We start from the raw sequence: 19,781 nt of genomic DNA, 5'->3' as shown, positions 1-19,781 counted from the left end.
AACTTATACTTTAGAGTTAAATTTGTCTAGAAAGACTTTTTGTTTGTTTGGTTGGTTGGTTGGTTGGTTTTTGGTTTTTGGTTTTTGTTTTGTTTTTTTTAGGATAATAGAAACAAAAGAAAAGATGATTTCATGCTCTAAAATATTTTTCTCAACTCAGATCTTAGGCTTTCAAATATTCTTTTTATATAACTTGGATTGTGTTTATCTTTGCCTCTCCTGACATGCATGCATTTATGCATTTACATATGGGCTTATTTGTCATTTAACACCATGTATGTCATTATGACAATTGACTCGATTTATTGTTCCACTACTTATTGAAATAATCTGAAAGAAAACCATATCAGTGCTAATAATTGCAGTAATGGAGCTAATAAGGCAACTTCATGAATGCTTTTATTTAGCTTAAGATTGGCATTATTTGATTTCTTTTTGCCAGTTGTTTTACAGTGTATTTGTTGGGGAGTTTGTGTAGAGCAGACATAATTTTTGCTGCAGTGTTCATGTTGAAGGGTGGAGATAAAATTAGTTGGAAGCATTTTGCAACACTTTTTCTTAAGCAGCTGTTTTCCAGGCTCTTCATCACCATTAATAACCTCTGTTTCATCAATGCAAAGCATTTTCCTTTTTGTAGCTTAATATTTTTTTTCCAAATACACACTAACATTATGCCACAAAAGCAGTTTGTAATGAATAGCTCATGTTTTACAAGGTTTAGCATTTTCTTCTGTTGTGTGTTTACAATGGCCACAGTAATTTATAAAGATTCCTCAAAGACATCTGTGGGAAACTGCTTTGCAATGTATACCCACACTGCCAGCAATTGACTCGCTATTAAGGCAGCATTGTTGCGAACATGTGTTAGAGGTTGGCTCTCGGGTCAGCTCTCTCATTTGGAAAGGAAATATTCACTAGGACTATGAGGCCCAGAATGAAAGAAGGGCTAGAACTGGCCTCAATATAAAACATAGCTTAAAGGAGGTTTTAAAAGTTAAGAGAACTCTTTCCCAAAGAGACTGCTTTATTTTTTAATACCACCAAGAATGCCAGCATGTTTGATTTCTTTATATCTTCTCTGACATTTGATGTTTCTTACTTGTTTGATGTTTGTTTGTTTGTTTGTTTAATTTTTTTTCCTTCAGAAGAGATTGTAAACACAGTCCCCAACTACCAAAGATTACACAGCAGAGTTACTTTCATTTCAGCATGTTACAGGAGTCAGCACATCCAGAGTGCAATGGATAACCCTCACTGCAAGAAAACCACCTTCATGATCATGCTATCTCCCCTGCATGGCCTTTTGGGTTAGACTATGCTTAGGCATTTTCTTAACAAATTAAAAACAAGATCCAGAAATTACATAGTTGGTCATTTATCACCAAGAATTAAAAGTACCTAACCCCATAACATCTGACTATGAATGTGCATAGCAGCTTTTCCTGTAGGAGACAAAGCTAGGAGAAATCCAGTTGTCCTCAGCTGGTAAAGGACTGATTCATACTCTTTATGTGAGTAGTGCCCAGCAAATTTAAATAAACCTCATCAAAGTGTTTGGCTTAAATTTTAGTTAAATTATTTTGCCTCCTTCCTTTATTTTCTTTCCCTCCCTCTCATCCTACCTTCATTCCACCTTTCCTCTCCAACATTCTCACTTCCATCCACCTCCTCCTTCCTCTTGTCTATACCTGTTTGCCAATGCTGGAGTTTTTACCAGGGCCTCACACATGCTCAGCAATACTCTATCTCTGTGCCACACTTGCAGTTCTTTAGAGAATTAGCTGCCCATAAGACCATTGAAGAATGCTTTTAAATGGCAAAATTATTATGATAGATCACATACAAGTTGTTGCCAGAGGTTCTGAAGGAGATTGGCATGGGCAGGAAACAGTGCAGGAAAAAGATACCAGAAATTTACTCCATGGTGATGACAGTATTCTATACTTGACTGCGCTGTTTGTTAGATATATGAACCAACATCAGCAATGAACTTTCCTAGTACTAAATGCTGATGCATGTATGTACACAACATATAGGATCAGGGGACTTTACTAAGGCCCATATCTTGACTGCAGTAACGCTCTATAGTACCATATGCTGGAATTGTTAGGAAAGAGTGAATAAAATGTATGTGAAATCTCTTTACATTACCTTACAACTTTAAACGAAATAATAATTGTGTGCAAATGATTCAGGTTTTCACAGTTAAGAAGTGACTATGCAGTCATGCCTGGATATTTATGAGGCGATGGCTTAAACATCTGGTGGAGGGGATGGCAAAGCATGTCTTCCAGCACTCACACATGATTGTGAGTGTCAGTGTTACAAGATTTCATCTTAAATTCTCACAAAGCTGAAGGCAAAATAGGTCCTCGAGTCCCTGTTCGGTTTACTCGTTTTCTTACTTAGCAGCAGATGTGTTTATTTCTTAGTTTTATGTTTCTGTATCAGGCAATGTTCAGTTTGAAAAAAAATTCTAGGTTTTGTAATTAATATGATGAATGTACTTTCAGTAGTTGATGTCATTTAGAATAGGCCAGCAGTGCCTTTGAATAAATGAAAATGAAAATCAAATTGCTGATAGATAGGTATGGGGTCAGGGAGCTGTGAGTCTAAGGGAGCTGACTTGGAACAAGAGTGAGGTCCAGGTGTATCCAAACCCCAAAAAACTAGTCTTAAGACTGGAAAGAGCAGGAATGTTCCTTCACTAATCTGGGTCTAGAAAGCCTCTGTGCAAGAAACCTAGAGGGTCTTGTGGTCAGGTTACAGGTTAAACTTCCTCTCTTCTTATAAAATGATGTCTAAAAAGTACCAGAAATTCCTAATGCAAACAGGCATTCTGAGTGAGTTGGCCCCAGCCAAGGATGTACACTTAACTCAAAAGTACTCTTGATGATACATGATAAGCTAGGATCAGATGGAAGGGGAGGAGGACCTCCCCTATCAGTGGACTTGGAAAGGGGAAGGGAGGGTGGGATTGGGAGGGAATGAGGGAGGGGGCTATGTCTGGGATACAAAGTAAATAACCTGTGATTAATACAAAGAAAATAAAAATTATTTTAAAAAGCCTGTACTCTCAGTGTCATTTTGATTTGCATTTCCCTGATGAGTAAGGAATTTGAGCATTTCTTTAAGTGTTCCTCTGCCATTCGATATTCCTCTATTGAGAAATCTCTGTTTAGCTCTGTTCCCCATTTTTTAATTGGATCATTTGATTTGTTGCTCTTTAACTTCTTGAGTTCTTTATATATTCTGGATATTAGCACTCTATCAGATATAGGGTTGGTGAAGATCCTTTCCCAATCTGTAAGCAGTCATTGTGTTCTGACTACAGTGTCCATTGCTTTACAGAAGCTTTTCAGTTTCATGAGGTCCATTTATTGATTGTTGCTCTTAGAGCCTATGCTGTTGATGTTCTGTTCAGGAAGTTATCTCCTGTGACAAAGAGTTCAAGGCTCCTCTCTACTTTTTCTTCTAACAGGTTTAACATGTCTGTTTTTATATTGAGGTACTTGACCCACCTGGACTGCAGTGTGATAAGTATGGACCCTTACACCCATCAGAATGGCTAAGATAAAAAACTCAAATGACAACACATTCTGGAGGAGATATGGAAAAAGGGGAACCCTCCTCCACTGCTGGTGGGAATGTAAACTTGTACAACCACTTTGGAAGTCAATCTAGTACTTTCTCAGACAATTAAGAATAATACTACCTCAAGATCTAACTATAGCATTTCTAGGCATATATCCAAAAACTGCTCAAGTACACAACAAGGACATTTACTCAAGCATGTTAGTAGCAGCTTTATTTGTAATAGCCAGAAGGTGGAAACAACCCAGATGCCCCTCAGTTGAGTAATGGAGACAGAAATTGTGGTACAATTACACAATGGAATACTACTCAGCAATTAAAAACAAGGAAATCATGAAATCTGCAGGTAAATGGTGGGAACTGGAAAAGATCATCCTGAGTGAGGTATCCCAGAACTAGAAAGACACACATGGTATATATTCACTTATAAGTGGATATTAGACATATAATATAGGATAACATGCTAAAATCTGCATACCTGAAGAAACTAATCAAGAAGGAGGACTCTGGGTAAGATGATCAATCCTCATCCAGAAATTCAAATAGGATGGACATCAGAAGAAGGAGAAAACAGGGAACAGGACAGCAGCCTAACAGAGGACCTCTGAAAGACTCAACCCTACAGGTTGAGAATATGCTGAGACTCATAGCCAAACTTTGAGCAGAGTGCAGGGAATCTTATGAAAGAAGTGGGAATTAGTAAGACCTGCAGAGGACAGGAACTCCACAAAGAGAGCAACAGAACCAAAAAATCTGGGCTCAGGGGTCTTTTGCTGAGACTGATACTCCAACCAAGGACCATTCATGGAGGTAACCCAGAACCCCTGCACAGATGTAGCACATGGCAGTTCAGTGTCCAAGTGGGTTCCATAGTAATGGAAACAGGGACTGTTTCTGACATGAACTGATTGGCCTGTTCTTAGCAGCCTTACCAGACCACAGAGGAAGACAATGCAGCCACCCCTGATGATACCTGATAGACTAAGATCAGAAGAAAGAGGAGGAGGACCTCCCCTATCAGTGGGCTGGGCAATGGGCATGGGTGGAAGAGAGGGACGGTGGAATTAGGAGGAGAGAAAAGAGGGAGCTACAGGTGAGATAAAAAGTGAATAAACTGTAATTAATAAAAATAAAAAAGAAAGAAAGCCTCTACCCACTCCACAAAAATTTAAATAGCTTTCCCCACCCCACTCTCATCCAAATTTAAAAGAGCTCACTTACTGAAGGCTTGCTTCACAGAAGCCTGTTCTCAAGCACTCACTATGGCAGCCCTTCCTGCCTTGCTCTGGGTCTCAGGATCCATCTGGTGTGATCTGGCGGGTAAGTAGTGGCCAGGGATTGTATCTAGAGATGAGGCACTCCTTCACAAAGCAGATCAAGAGACATGGTAGGATGGGCACTGGGTTCAGTGGTAGTGTGCTTGCTACTGTGCAACAGCTCCCAAGTTTCAACCCTACACAGGAAACAAATCAAAGGAGCGGGTGAGAACAGAAAAAGAATGAAGATGGTGTTCAAGAGCACTTTATTTGATTGTGTTGGTAGGACTGCTGGGACTGAGAATTCCATTGTCCCACTAGGTTTCAGTTGCACAGATGCTCAAGCACTTTGTTTTTTGCTTTTTGTGCTTTTGTTTTGTTTTTAATGCGTCCTGACCTTAGTTTCCCTGCTGTCCATACCTCCTACTACCTGTCCTTTCTTCCTTTCTCCCCCAGATCCATTTCTCCTTTTCGATTCAGAAAATACCAGGCCTCACAGCGATATTAACTGAACATGCCAAAATAAGATATAATGAGATTAGGCACAATCCCTCATGTCAAGGCTGGGTAAGGCAATTCTGGAGGAAAAGGGTCCCACGAGCAGGCAAAAGAGACAGAGATCTCCCTACCCTTATTCTTAAGATTCGGACAATATCAGCAGCCAAGAGGTCAAGGACACCAGAAGAACCACTTTCAAATGCATGTCTATAAAGCAGCCAGAGGGAAGAGACTAAATTTCCCACTTTTCCTGACTTTCAATTGCCCGAGTCACTTCTTAACAACAACATGCAGCTGTTATCTAGCAATCTGGGCAGTACGCTTTACAAGAGTATATGGCTTCTGTGATAGACCAAACTTGGCACATAGTGCTGTGTGTGAGGCTGAGAAAAAACAAGAAAAACCATAGGATATTTTCTTCTGTATTCATTTATATATTGATGGACACTGATACATAAATATTTATGTAAGTATATATGTTGATAAACTATGGAGCTTTATACATTAGGTTCTTTGAATTTGCACCTTGGACCTGTCACCAGGGCTTAACTATACTTATACTATTGAATAAAACTTAATTATTCCTTCTTTTGTTTTTAAAGGATGTCATTCTCTTAAAAAAGATTTATTTAGCCTTTTAATATGTGTGAGTGTTTAGGCTACATGTGAGCTGCATCACATGTGCTTGATAAGCTGGAAGAAGATGACAGGTGCTCTAGAACTTGAGTTATGGACAGTTATGATCTTTCATGTGTGTGCTGAGTTCAGGCTTCTGTCAGAGCAGCTGATAATCTTACTTGCTTAAGCAGTCTCTCTAGCTCCTCAGTTCCCATTGTAATGAATAAAGGCAAGCCCTAACCAGCTAGCCTCAAACACAGCAACATAAGATTAGAGATACTTATAGATACAAGAGGAAAATATATCTGGTTGTTTCCATCTTACAATTTCCAGATCTTCAATGTCTCTACCTTTTCCCTTAGAATTGATATCTTGGGGAGATGGTTCAATGGTGAATTAATCTGATATCAGAACTCAAGAATGCAAGTAAAGCCAGGTTCAGTAGTACATACCTGTCATCACAGGATTTTTCACTGATCTTGTGAGACAGTAGGCAGCGAACAAGAACTCACAGAAGTGTACAGGCCAGCTAGCCCAGCACACATGCTAGTGAACAAAAATAGACCCGGTTTCAAACAAGAGTGAGGGCAAAGACAGATACATGAGGTTGCCTTCTGCACTCCAGAAAAGTTCTACAGTTCATGCATACCCATACTCACACACAGCAACAATGCATACAAACACATCCTACACACACACATACACACAAATGCATGCATATCGAGTAAATAGATACATACATACATACATAAAATTTTTCAAACTTTCACTATGGTAATCTTTCCTGGAGGGCAAAAATTCCTATATATATTTATTATTTGGATCAAAAATTTCAATTTATTTTAAACTCTTGGTCAAATATATGTTTGTATTACGTCAAAGCACTTTCTAAAGTAATAAAAAATATCCATTAAAATAATTATCATAAGTGACACATTTCTTACCGCAGTGTTGGTGAAAAGTCTGAGGCTGTAGAGTGCTTTCTGAGCATGAGAACCTGGTGTCGGCTCCTGCCATCCATGTGAAAATTATGACTGTGCCCACCTGTAGCCCCACCAGCATGGAGGCAGAGAAAGGACGATCCCTAGAGCTTAATAGTTTTGCCAAATCAACGAGTTCTAGGTTCAGTGAGAGATTCTGTCTCAAAAGTAAGGTGAGCAATTGAGGAAGACATTCAATGTATTTCTGACCTCCAGTGTGCTTGTGTGTGTTTGCATATACCTGCTCATGTTCAAACACAACATACAACACACACACACAGATGACACATCGAATCACTATTATTACAGTTTAGCAAGACCCATACTAATGGCTTAGGCTTACTGACCTTTTAAGTAATTTATGCAAGTAAGTTTCTATCATGAGAGCATGAAAACGTCTAGCATTTCAGAGCACTTCACACATGCCAGTTGGAATCAATCACTCCTTGCTTTAGAACAAATTTGTATTATTTAGAAGTAATTTACTAAGGGCCTTTACATTTTATTTAATGTTAGTGTCTTAGCAGTAGTTTTTCTAATATCACCATGTGCACATTATTTGAATCATAAAAAGTTTAATATGGTGTAATTATTATTAGGTATCATGCACCTTAGGTTTAATATCTTTGTTTGTTTACTTCCATTTGGTCAAAACACTTCTAATTCCAAAATATTGAACTTTGGTAGAATGTATAAAATGCTCAATTTTTTATGGTTATGTTGGATCCAACTTTACCAAATTTAGTATTACTTATGCAATTGTTAAAATGAAAATGTGATAGTTTGATAAGTCTTGCTCAGCCATATTGTATTAATTTTAGAAACTGACAAAATGGCAACGAATGATTACAAATCTCTCTCCAAGACTTGAAATTTGTAATATATTATGTACTACAAACTCAGTAATCACAGAATATGTAATTTTCTGTCAACTGTAAAATCTTTTCAATGATGGATCATTATTTAATAGGACTTATAATTCAGAAGAAATTAAAATTTAGTAATATTTTTTGCCAAATGCTATCTAAAGCCAATCATAAGTACAAAATTTCAATTTTAAAATGTATTTTCACAAGAGAAAATAAAATTAGACTGAGAGGGATAGATAACTTTTTTTAATTTTAAAATCATATATTAGTACTGACTGATTACTTGATGTTATATGGATTATTTATTTATTTATTTATTTATTTTTTTTGGTTTCACAGATCCTTTCTTTTTTTTTTTTAATGTTTTATTTTATTTTATTTTTTTTCAATGCAGTTTATTCAGGAACATTGAACAATCCTCGGACCCCGGGGAAAGCCAGCCCACAGCTTAAATAGCCTCTGGGTAGCCAACCCAGGCGTGCCACGGGGGCAATGCAGATAGGTCCACATACATGGAAGCAAGCCAGATCCTCGGTCTTAGCCAAATGTGGAGTTGTTCGTGACAGAGAGCACTCACCATCGGGAAGATGGAAGGCGGAAACCAGCTCCATCTTTAAGGGATAGCATTCCGCAGCTCTCTACAGTTCCCCCTTTTTGTTTTAGATGCATCAGGCAAGAGTAGAGGTCTGATCTCTGATATTAGAAATAAATTGGGACTTTGTACAGATGTTCATTTAGGTGTCATCCACCCAAAGAGCATCAGACCCGTCCAATACCTTTTTCTCAGAGGCGGGACCTGGGGCATCAACCCGCATGCAATCAGACATGCTCTTCTCTGGGTCCAAAGCGGCTGACCCTGAGTGCAGTGCTTAGCCTCGCATCCTGAGCGTATCATTTTAGCTTTTGATGGTATCCAACCATGCTTGGGGAGAATGTCCTGCTTCAATGGCTGTAAAGGCCTGAATGATCATGGCTGCATCACACTGTTGTGAGACTCTAATCTTGCATATATACCACAGGCAAACCAAGGAGACCAACACCAGAAGGCCTGCTAACACTCCCATGCCCGCCCATTTCTTCAGATGATTCATGGCTGCAGCAATCCATGTTGATAATCCTGTGGCTAGTCCTGCGTCCACTCCGGTAGAATTTACTGTGACAATGGCCACTCTCAGCTGCTCCATCGTAGTATCGAATTCTCCAGTCCAATTACCTAAAATATAGCTCGACAATTGTTTAGACAGATTTGCAGCACAGGAAAAATTCTCATGTTGTATGCTAGTGACACAAAGTCCAGCATACTTTCATTGACAGCCAGGTTGAGCGATTTGCCATAGGGTATCGATTTGCTCCTGCAAGAGGTCAATCCTCTGATTGAACACCATCAAGCTTCCTTTTAGTTGAGCATTAATTCTTTTATGTACAACTAAGGCATGAGCTACATTGGCTAAATGATTATTCAGGGTCTGAGCAGTCTGCCCAGTATGACTCATGGCTAATGCCCTGGTGGTAGCTCCAACAGCCGTCAATGAGATGGTGGCTGTAGTTCCAATATCCCTTTTCTGTCTGAAGAGAGTCATAGCGTGAGGGGCATCAATGGGCACAGGCACCCAGTGAGGCATGCGAGTAACCAGGGCATACCTAACTTTACTAGCATTCCAGCATTGGGCAAAAAAGCAAGTAACATTACCACAATTACTTGGCTCTATCTGGCTAATAATGAATAAAAATGGGGAATATAGACAAACAGGTGTGGGCTTATAGGAAATATTATGAGAAGCCTTAACCCCTCGTTGGAACATCCTGCGTCAGTTCTAGAACTAGCAGTGGTGGTGTCCGAGGTCTGAGTAGGTTCAGGAGACCATTGCCCCCAGGGGCGAGACGTGCTCCATGCCAATTGACTAACTCCATGTTTTCCTCCAATTTTGAAAGTCATTTAAGGTTCTTAAATTATTTTTTTCCCTTTTTTCTTAAATTTTTCATCAATTACACTTTATTCATTCTGCATCCCCCCATAAGCCCCTCCCTCCTCCCATCCCAATCCCACCCTCCCTCCTCCCTCTGCTTGCATGCCACTCCCCAAGTCCACTAATAGGGGAGGTTCTCCTATCCTTTTTGATCTTAGTCTGTCAGTTCACATCAAAAGTGGCTGTATTGTCCTCTACTGTGGCCTGGTAAGGCTGCTCCCCCCCCAGAGAGAGGTGATCAAAGAGCAGGCCAATCAGAGTATGTCAGAGGCAGTCCCTCTTCACATTACTATGTAACCCAATTGGACTCTGAACTGCCCTGGGCTACATCTGTGCAGGGGTTCTAGGTTATCTCCATGAATAGTCCTTGGTTGGAGTATGAGTCTCTGGGAAGATCCCTATGTTCAAATTTTCTTTTTCTGTTGCTCTCCTTGTGGAGACCCTGTCCTCTCCAGCTCTTACTATTTCCCAGTTCTTACCTAAAATTCCATTCACTCTGCCCAACAGTTGCCCATCAGGCTCAGCATCTGCTTTGATAGTCTGAAGGGCAGAGGCTTTCAGAGGCCCTCTGTGGTAGGTTCCTAGGTTGTTTCCTGTTTTCTTCTTCTTCTGATGTCCATCCTCTTTGCCTTTCTGGATGGGGATTGGACGTTTTAGTTAGGGTCCTCTCTCTTGCTTAGTTTCTTTAGATGCACAGGTTTTAGTGGGTTTGTCCTATGTTGTATGTCTATATGAGTGAGTATATACCATGTGTGTCTTTTTGCTTCTGAGACAACTCACTCAGGATGATCCTTTCCAGATCCCACCATTTACCTGCAAATTTCATGATTTCCTTATTTTTCATTGCTGAGTAATATTCCATTGTGTAGATGTACCACAATTTCTGCATCCATTCTTCAATTGAGGGGCATCTGGGTTGTTTCCAGATTCTGGCTATTACAAATAAAGCTGCTACAAACATGGTTGAGCAAATGTCCTTTTTGTGTACTTGAGCCGCTTTTGGATATATGCCCAGTAGTGGTATGGCTGGATCTTGAGGAAGCGCTATTCCTAGTTGTCTGAGAAAGCGCCAGATTGATTTCCAGAGTGGTTGTACAAGTTTACATTCCCACCAGCAGTGGAGAAGGGTTCCCCTTTCTCCACAACCTCTCCAGCATGTGTTGTCACTTGAGGTTTTGATCTTGGCAATTCTCTTGGGTGTAAGGTGAAATCTCAGGGTTGTTTTGATTTGCATTTCCCTAATGGCTAATGAGGTTGAGCATTTCTTTAAGTGCTTCTCTGCCATTCGGTATTCCTCTACAGAGAATTCTCTGTTTAGCTCTGTTCCCCATTTTTTTTTAATTTTTTTTTATTTTATTTATTTATTCATTCATTTATTGAAAAATTTTTATATATAGATATCTACTTTCTACATGAGTAAGTCATTTTTTAAACTCATTCACCTCAAATGATTAACAAAATAGTTTTTTTTTTCTTTTTTAAAAAACTTATTTATTTATTCACTTTACATTCCAGTCATAGCCCCCTCCCTCCTCTCCTCCTGGTCCTACCCTCCTTCCTTCTTTTTTTTTTTTTTTTTTTTTTCAATGCAGTTTATTCAGGAACATTGAACAATCCTCGGACCCCGGGGAAAGCCAGCCCACAGCTTAAATAGCCTCTGGGTAGCCAACCCAGGCATGCCACGGGGGCAATGCAGATAGGTCCACATACATGGAAGCAAGCCAGATCCTCGGCCTTAGCCAAATGTGGAGTTATTCGTGACAGAGAGCACTCACCATCGGGAAGGTGGAAGGCGGAAACCAGCTCCATCTTTAAGGCATAGCATTCCGCAGCTCTCTATAGTTCCCCCTTTTTGTTTTAGACGCATCAGGCAAGAGTAGAGGTCTGATCTCTGTTCCCCATTTTTTAAGTGGATTACTTGGTTTGCTGCTTTTCAGCTTCTTTAGTTCTTTATATATACTGGATATGAGTCCTCTGTCAGATAAAGGGTTGGTGAAGATTCTTTCCCAATCTGTAGGTGGTCGCTTTGTTTTGATGACGGTGTCCTTTGCTTTACAGAAGCTTTTCAGTTTCATGAGGTCCCATTTATTGGTTGTTGCTCTTAGAGCCTGTGCTGTTGGTGTTCTGTTCAGGAAGTTTCCCCCTGTACCAATGAGTTCTAGGGTATTTCCCACTTTTTTTTCAAGCCGATTTAATGTGTCTGGTTTTATGTTGAGGTCTTTGATCCACTTGGACTTCAGTTTTGTGCAGGGGGACAAGTATGGATCTATTTTCATTTTTCTACATGTAGACATCCAGTTAGACCAGCACCATTTGTTGAAGATGCTATCTTTTTTCCATTGTATGGTTTTGGCGTCTTTGTCAAAGATCAGGTGTCCATAAGTGTGTGGGTTTATTTCTGGGTCCTCTGTTCGGTTCCATTGATCCACCATTCTGTTTCTATGCCAGTACCATGCAGTTTTTAAAACTGTTGCTCTATAGTACAACTTAAGATCAGGGATGGAGATACCTCCAGAAGATCTTTTATTGTAGAGGATTGTTTTAGCAATTCTGGGTTTCTTGTTATTCCATATGAAGTTGAGAATTTTTCTTTCCAGGTCTGTAAAGAATTGTGTTGGTAATTTGATGGGAATTGCATTGAATCTGTAGATTGCTTTTGGTAAGATGGCCATTTTTACTATGTTAATCCTACCAAGCCATGAGCATGGGAGATCTTTCCATCTTCTCATATCTTCTTCTAATTCTTTCTTCAGAGATTTGAAATTTTTTTCATACAAGTCTTTGACTTGCTTGGTTAGGGTTACTCCGAGGTACCTTATGTCATTTGTGGCTATTGTGAAGGGTGTTGTTTCCTTAATTTCTTTCTCAGCCCTTTTGTCTTTTGTATACAGGAGGGCTACTGATTTTTTTGAGTTAATTTTGTATCCTGCCACTTTGCTGAAGGTGTTTATCAGCTGTAGGAGTTCCCTGGTAGAGTTTTTGGGGTCACTCACGTATACTATCATATCATCTGCAAATAGTGATAATTTGACTTCTTCCTTTCCAATTTGTATCCCCTTGATCTCCTTCAACTGTCTTATTGCTCTAGCAAGGACTTCCAACACTATGTTGAAGAGATATGGAGAGAGTGGGCAGCCTTGTCTTGTCCCTGATTTCAGTGGGATTGCTTTAAGTTTCTCTCCGTTCAGTTTGATGTTGGCTATAGGCTTGCTGTATATCGCCTTTACTATGTTTAGATATGTGCCTTGTATCCCTGATCTCTCCAATACTTTGAACATGAATGGATGTTGGATTTTGTCAAAGGCTTTTTCAGCATCTAGGGAGATTATCATGTGGTTTTTTTCTTTCAGTTTGTTAATATGGTGGATCACATTGATGGATTTCCGTATATTGAACCACCCCTGCATACCTGGGATGAAGCCTACTTGGTCATAGTGGATAATATCTTTGATGTGTTCTTGGATTCGGTTTGCAAGTATTTTATTAAGTATTTTTGCATCAATGTTCATAAGGGAGATTGGCCGGAAATTCTCTTTCTTTGTTGAGTCTTTGTGAGGTTTAGGTACCAAGGTGACTGTGGCTTCATAGAATGAATTTGGTAATATTCCTTCTGTTTCTATTTTGTGGAATAGTTTGAAGAGAATTGGTGTTAGCTCTTCTTTGAAGGTCTGGTAGAATTCTGCGCTGAAGCCATCTGGTCCTGGGCTTTTTTTGGATGGGAGACTTTTGATGACCGCTTCTATTTCTTTGGGGGATATAGGTCTATTTAGTTGATTTACCTGGTCCTGGTTCAGCTTTGGTAAGTCAAATCGATCAAGAAAATTGTCCATTTCATTTAGATTTTCAAATTTTGTGGCATATAGACTTTTGAAGTAAGTCCTAATGATTGTTTGGATTTCCTCAGTGTCTGTAGTTATATCCCCCTTTTCATTTCTGATTTTGTTGATTTGGGTGGTGTCTCTCTGCCTTTTAGTTAGCCTGGCTAAGGGTTTGTCGATCTTGTTGATTTTCTCAAAGAACCAGCTCTTGGTTTCATTGATTCTTTGAATTGTTTTATTTGTTTCCAATTGATTGATTTCAGCCCTGAGTTTGATTATTTCCAGCCGTCTACTCGTTCTTGGTGTGTCTGCTTCTTCTTTTTCTAGGGTTTTTAAGTGAGCCATTAGGGTGCTTGAATGAGCTGTCTCGAATTTCTTCTTGAAGGCACTTAGTGCTATGAACTTTCCTCTTAGCACTGCTTTCATTGTGTCCCACAAGTTCGGGTATGTTGTGTCTTCATTTTCATTGATTTCTAGAAAGACTTTAATTTCTTTCTTTATTTTTTCCCTGACCCAGCTGTCATTTAGTAACAAGTTGTTCAGTTTCCATGTATGTGTAGGCTTTTTGTTATTTCTGTTATTGTTGAGGTCCAGCTTTATTCCATGGTGATCAGACAAGATACATGGGATTATTTCAATCTTCTTGTATCTGTTGAGGCTCGCTTTGTGACCCACTATGTGGTCTATTTTGGAGAAGGTTCCATGAGGTGCTGAGAAGAATGTAAATTCTTTTGTGTTTGGGTGTAAAGTTCTGTAAATGTCTGTTAGGTCCATTTGATTCATGAACTCTGTCAGAGACATTGTTTCTTTGTTTAATTTCTGTTTGGTTGACCTGTCCTTTGTTGAGAGTGGGGTGTTGAAGTCTCCCACTATTAATGTGTGTGGATCTATATGTGCTTTAAATTTTATCAATGTTTCTTTCACAAATGTGGGTGCCCTTGTATTTGGGGCATAGATGTTCAGGATTGTGATGTCTTCCTGGTGGAATTTTCCCTTGATGAGTATGAAGTGTCCTTCCCCATCTCTTTTGATTAATTTTGGTTGAAAGTCTATTTTATCAGATATTAGAATGGCTACTCCTGCTTGCTTCTTGGGTCCATTTGCTTGGAAAGTCGTCTTCCAACCCTTTACCCTCAGGTAATGTCTATCTTTGTGTCTTAGGTGTGTTTCTTGTATGCAACAGATTGCTGGGTTTTGTTTACGTATCCATTCTGTTAATCTGTGTCTTTTTATTGGAGAGTTGAGTCCATTGATGTTGAGAGAGATTAATGACCAGTGGCTGTTAGATCTCTTGATTTTGATGTTGGCTGTGGTCATCAGGTTGTGTGCTTGGTTGCTTTTTGTTTTACTGAAGTGAGGTTATTTATTTCCTGTGTTTTCTTGAATGTAGCTAGCTTTCTTGGGTTGTATTTTCCCTTCCAGTGTCTTCTGTAATGCTGGATTTGTTTGTAGGTATTGTTGAAATTTGTTTTTGTCATTGAATATCTTGTTTTCTCCATCTATGAGGACTGAGAGTTTTGCTGGGTATAGTAGCCTGGGCTGACATCTGTGTTCTCTTAGGGTCTGCATGATATCTGTCCAGGCCCTTCTGGCTTTCATAGTCTCTGTTGAAAAGTCAGGTGTGATTCTTATGGGTTTGCCATTATATGTTACTTGGCCTTTTTCCCTTGCAGCTTTTAGTATTTTTTCTTTGTTCTGTATACTTACTGTTTTGATTATTATGTGGCGGGAGGATTTTCTTTTCTGGTCAAATTTGCTGGGTGTTCTGTAGGCCTCATGTATTCTAATTGGCCTCTCCTTTAGGTTGGGGAAATTTTCTTCAATGATTTTGTTGAAAATATTTTCTGGACCTTGGAGAAGGGAGTCTTCTTTTTCCTCTATACCTATTATTCTTAGGTTTTGTCTTTTCATATTGTCTTGCATTTCTTGGACGGTCTGTGTCAGGAATTTTTCAGATTTAACATTTTCTTTGACAGATACATCGATTTCTTCCATTGTATCTTCTACACCTGAGATTCTTTCTTCCATCTCTTGTAGTCTGTTGGTTATGCTTACCTCTGTAGTTCCTGTTTTCTTCCCTAGATTCTTCCTTTCCATTATTTCTTCCATTTGTGTTTTCTTTAATTTTTCCAATTCTATCTTCAGGTCTTGAGTTGTTTTGTTTACTTCCTTCACCTGTCTGATTGTACTTTCCTGTTTTTCTTTTAGTTCCTTCACCTCTGTTTCTTTCATTTCATTCAGTGTTTTAAGCATTTCCTTTCTAAAGGCCATAAACTGTTTGGGTGCAGCTTCCTCTATTTCTTTATGGATGGCAATATTCTGTTTGAGTTTATCTTCCTCTATGTCTTTACGAATCTTATTTGTTTCCTCTGTTATCATCTTCATGAGCATACTTGTTAGGTCATCTTCTTGGATTTCAGTTATGGTGGGGTGTCCAGGGCTACTTGCCCCTGGGTAACTGGGTTCTGGAGATGCCATATTGCTCTGTCTTTTGTTGCTTGAGCTTTTACGCTGGCCTCTACCCATTGTGTTATCTTAGGAGTTTGGGGTTATTTTCTGGTGGTTCCTGGGGATCCTGTGGTGGAGAGAATCCCCTTTGCAGAAAGCTGGATTTTCCTGAAGGATGTCTTCTCAGCTTTTTGGGTATAGTCCCTGGATGGCTGGTGTTTTTTCAGGAGTTGCTCACCTCAGGGATATAGACCTGAGTGGTAACTGTGGTCTTTGTTAGTCGAGAGGGTTCTCCTCTCACCCAGGGAAGTCCTGAGGGCAGCTGCCCTGTTTCTGGGTTTCTTGTTGCAAATTTAATGATCAGCTGCTGTGACCCAGTTGGACATCAGGCGCGCCTCAACTGTTTGTGCTTGTGTCTGGAGCACAGCTGAGTGCTGGCGCCTCGGCCCCACTAGACTGCTAGACTTTCTAGGGAAGGATTGGGTGATTTAGATCAGTACAGTTTCCTTCCTTCCCCGTGGATTCTCTGGAGACACGGACTCCTAGTGTCTTTTTTTTTGCCCTGGTGCACACTGCTCAGTGTCCGCCAGCTGGCTGGCCACAGAATTTTGCCTGTGCCTGGAGCACAGCTATGTGATGGCGGCTCAGTCTCTGCCAGCTGTCTGGTGCGCAGAAACTGCCTGTGTCTGCCTTTGTGGCTTTTGGGAGTCTGAGTGGCTCCCTAAGCTGGGTAATTTTCCGGGGACCTTTTCAGGTTGGGGGTGAGCTGAGTGCTCTGAGATCAGACCCGCTGTTTCTATCTCTGGCGGCGAATCAGGCGCACAGGCAGGCAGGGCTCTGTGCAGGAACCTGGGTCCCCGGCTCTGGCTCCGGGCTGGCTCCTGGGGTGCCCGTGGAACCCGCCCGAGTCTTTTCCAGGGGATGTCTGGGTGACCTAAGGCCGGTCCCAATCGTTTCCTGTACCCTGGGGTTATTTCTCGACTGTAAATTCCAGTCTCTGATAGTGTGGTGCCCAAGGTTCAGTCTGGGACCTTGATCAGAGACACTGGCTTGTGGCTCTGGGCTGGGGCTGGGGCTGGCGGCCGGCAGCCAAGCGTCTGGTGGAACCGGGATCTCTTCCGCGGTTTAGCCGGGTGAGTTAAAAGCTGATTGAATCCCCCACCGTGGGGTATCCTCTCACCTGGGAAACACAATGACTGTGTTTTATGGCCGAGAGTTCTGATTGCTGTTCACTGTGCTGATCCTGCTGTGCTGCTGCTCAGAATGAGAGTCCTCCCGGCGCCGCCATCTTGCCCCTCCTCCTGGACTATTTATTTTTAAAATATTTTGTTTAAGGGTGGAGAAATGGGTCAAATGTAAGCATCCTACTTTTTCAGAGGACCCAGAATCTACTCCCAGACCCATATGTTGGCTCACATCTGTCTAAAATTCAATTTACTGGGTAGCTAACACCCGCTTCTGGGCTAGACAATACATATATATATATATATAATTTTAATCTTGTTATATATCATTTATAATTATAAATAATGAGTAGCAGTATATATTGTTTCAGGAAATTCCTGCACCGTTTTCTGAAGCAACACTCCATTTTACTTTTCTACTAGAAACATATGATGTATTCTTAATACTCAATATCTTCATATGAACATATCTTCTTTGACAATATAGACATTCTAGTGGATGTAATGTAGTATCTAATTTTGTAAATGATTTAGTTACTCTAATCCGAGTGATAATAAACATATATTCATGTGCCTATTGCCCTTTTATTGAGAGATTTTTGTGGAAGAACTTGTTCAGATACTTTTTCCTGCTTAAATTTTGTCTTCTACTGTTGAATTGTTGTGAGACCTTGTTAAATATTCTGGAGAAAACATCATTTGTGAATATTGTTTCCTAATACGTGTGTTCTTTGGCTGCTTTCTTGAAGTTCTTTATTTTCTTGTTTGTTTGTCTTTAAACAACACATCACAATATAGCCCAAGCTGGTGTCAAATTGGCTATATAGAGAGACTGGACTCAAAGTCACGATCTTCCTTCCTCAACCTCCTGATTGATGGGGTGACAGGTGTATGGACCTGTGTAGAGCTTGAAATTATCTTCTGAAACCAGATGTTTTAGTTAAAGTGAATATGAGTCTAACTGTATTATGTTGTTTCTTTTTCTTTCTAACTTACCCTTCCAAGAGCAAAGAAAAACCCCAATACCCAAGAAGCGTTCTTTCCAGCTACTGGGCAGGACCACCCGATCTGGACGGGAAGTGCCTCTCTGTGCAGTTGCTGTGCACTTCAGACACGGGGCACAGAAGACTTTGAACTATCCTGAAAACCTATCCCTGAGGGACTACCTTTTGTCGTACTAGAAGCCTTCCAAAGGAGAGAGGCACCTAACAGCCCTACAGAGCTGTGACGCTGCAAAGCACATCAATGACCAGCAGACACACTACCCCTAAAGCTGCAGCTGTGGCGTGTATACCTCAGCAGCTACTAACCTCTATGTCTCAGGTAAGAAGATTTATACACAAAATCAGGATTTGCTCTATGTTTCACTTTATTCCAGTTTTTTAATAATGACTAAAATGTGACTCCTATAGAGTTGTATGTACTCTTTAAATCTTCTATGTTTTTACATGTTTATAGATACATATGGTAAAACTGTACACTTATATAATCATTAGTTCAATAAATTTTTATATCTTTTAAATAACCTAAAGCAGAACAAAAAAAACATTCATTTTTCAATACATAGGAAAAGACAGTTATAGAATCCATTTTTCTTTTCTTTTCTCTGGTCATTTGTTCCCTTGGTTCTAGTTACTAACATTGCCTTCATTTACAATTTGTATGTAAAGTGTCAACAAAGCACTTACAGCCTTTAACTTTTTTTATTTTACTTTCAGATTTGTTCTCATTTTTCTTTTTTTCCTTTATTTTTAAATAATTTTATACATTCACTTGTATCCCAGCTGTAGCTTCCTCCCTTTTTCCCTCTCAATCCTCTCCTCCCTTCCTCATCTCCTCCTTGCCCCCTTCGAAGTCCACTGATAGGGGAGCTCCTTCTCTGCTTCTATGTGACCCTAGCTTATCAGCTTTTAACTATTATACTATTCAAGTAGAAAAGAAAACAGTAAAATGTGCGAATGTACTATATTTTTATTAATAGTTTATGTTTATATACTATATTGGGTTTCATCATAGCATCTTTATGCATAGGTGTCTTTATACTTTGTTCTCATTCCCATACTTCTATCACTCCACTCTCTTCACTGGTGCTCTCTCCCAAATTCCCACCAGCTCTCTTCCTTTGCCCACCTAGTTCAGCCTCTGGTTTGAGTCTGGCTTGTTGTGCTTAACACCTTAACACTGTGAGTCCCATTTATATTCATATCTTGCAAATGCCAAGCTTTCATATTTTCTTTATTACTAGTTACATCCTATTGTGTACACATACCACATTTTTTAGTTTATTCTTATGATGAAGAATATCTTCCCTTGTTTTCTGGCGTTTATGAAAAGAACACCAATAAACATAGATTTGCAAGAATCTTTACGATAGAATACAGAGTTATTTGGGTGTAATCCCACGAGCAGTTCAGCTGGGATGTTCTTGAGTTTTTGTTTTTACTGTTGTATAAAAACAAGGAAGTCATGAAATTTGCAGGAAAATGGATGTAACTAGAAAAGATCATCCTGAGTGGGGTATCCCGGAAGCAGAAAGATCCACATGATAA

General features: G+C 39.8%; 1 non-coding gene across 1 annotated transcript; it reads right to left on the bottom strand.

Annotated features, from left to right (window-relative positions):
- Positions 1-1,144: 1,144 nt before the first annotated feature.
- On the bottom strand, positions 1,145-1,306 carry LOC132656688 (U1 spliceosomal RNA). The gene has a single exon (XR_009594403.1). It is a non-coding gene; the product is annotated as a U1 spliceosomal RNA (small nuclear RNA).
- Between the last annotated feature and the right edge of the window lie 18,475 nt (positions 1,307-19,781).

The sequence above is a fragment of the Meriones unguiculatus genome, chromosome 9 (assembly GCF_030254825.1).
Source record: "Meriones unguiculatus strain TT.TT164.6M chromosome 9, Bangor_MerUng_6.1, whole genome shotgun sequence".
In the NCBI taxonomy this organism is placed as follows: domain Eukaryota; kingdom Metazoa; phylum Chordata; class Mammalia; order Rodentia; family Muridae; genus Meriones; species Meriones unguiculatus.
The sequence above is the reverse complement of the archived record's forward strand: the minus strand, read 5'-3'. Positions and strand labels throughout refer to the sequence as shown.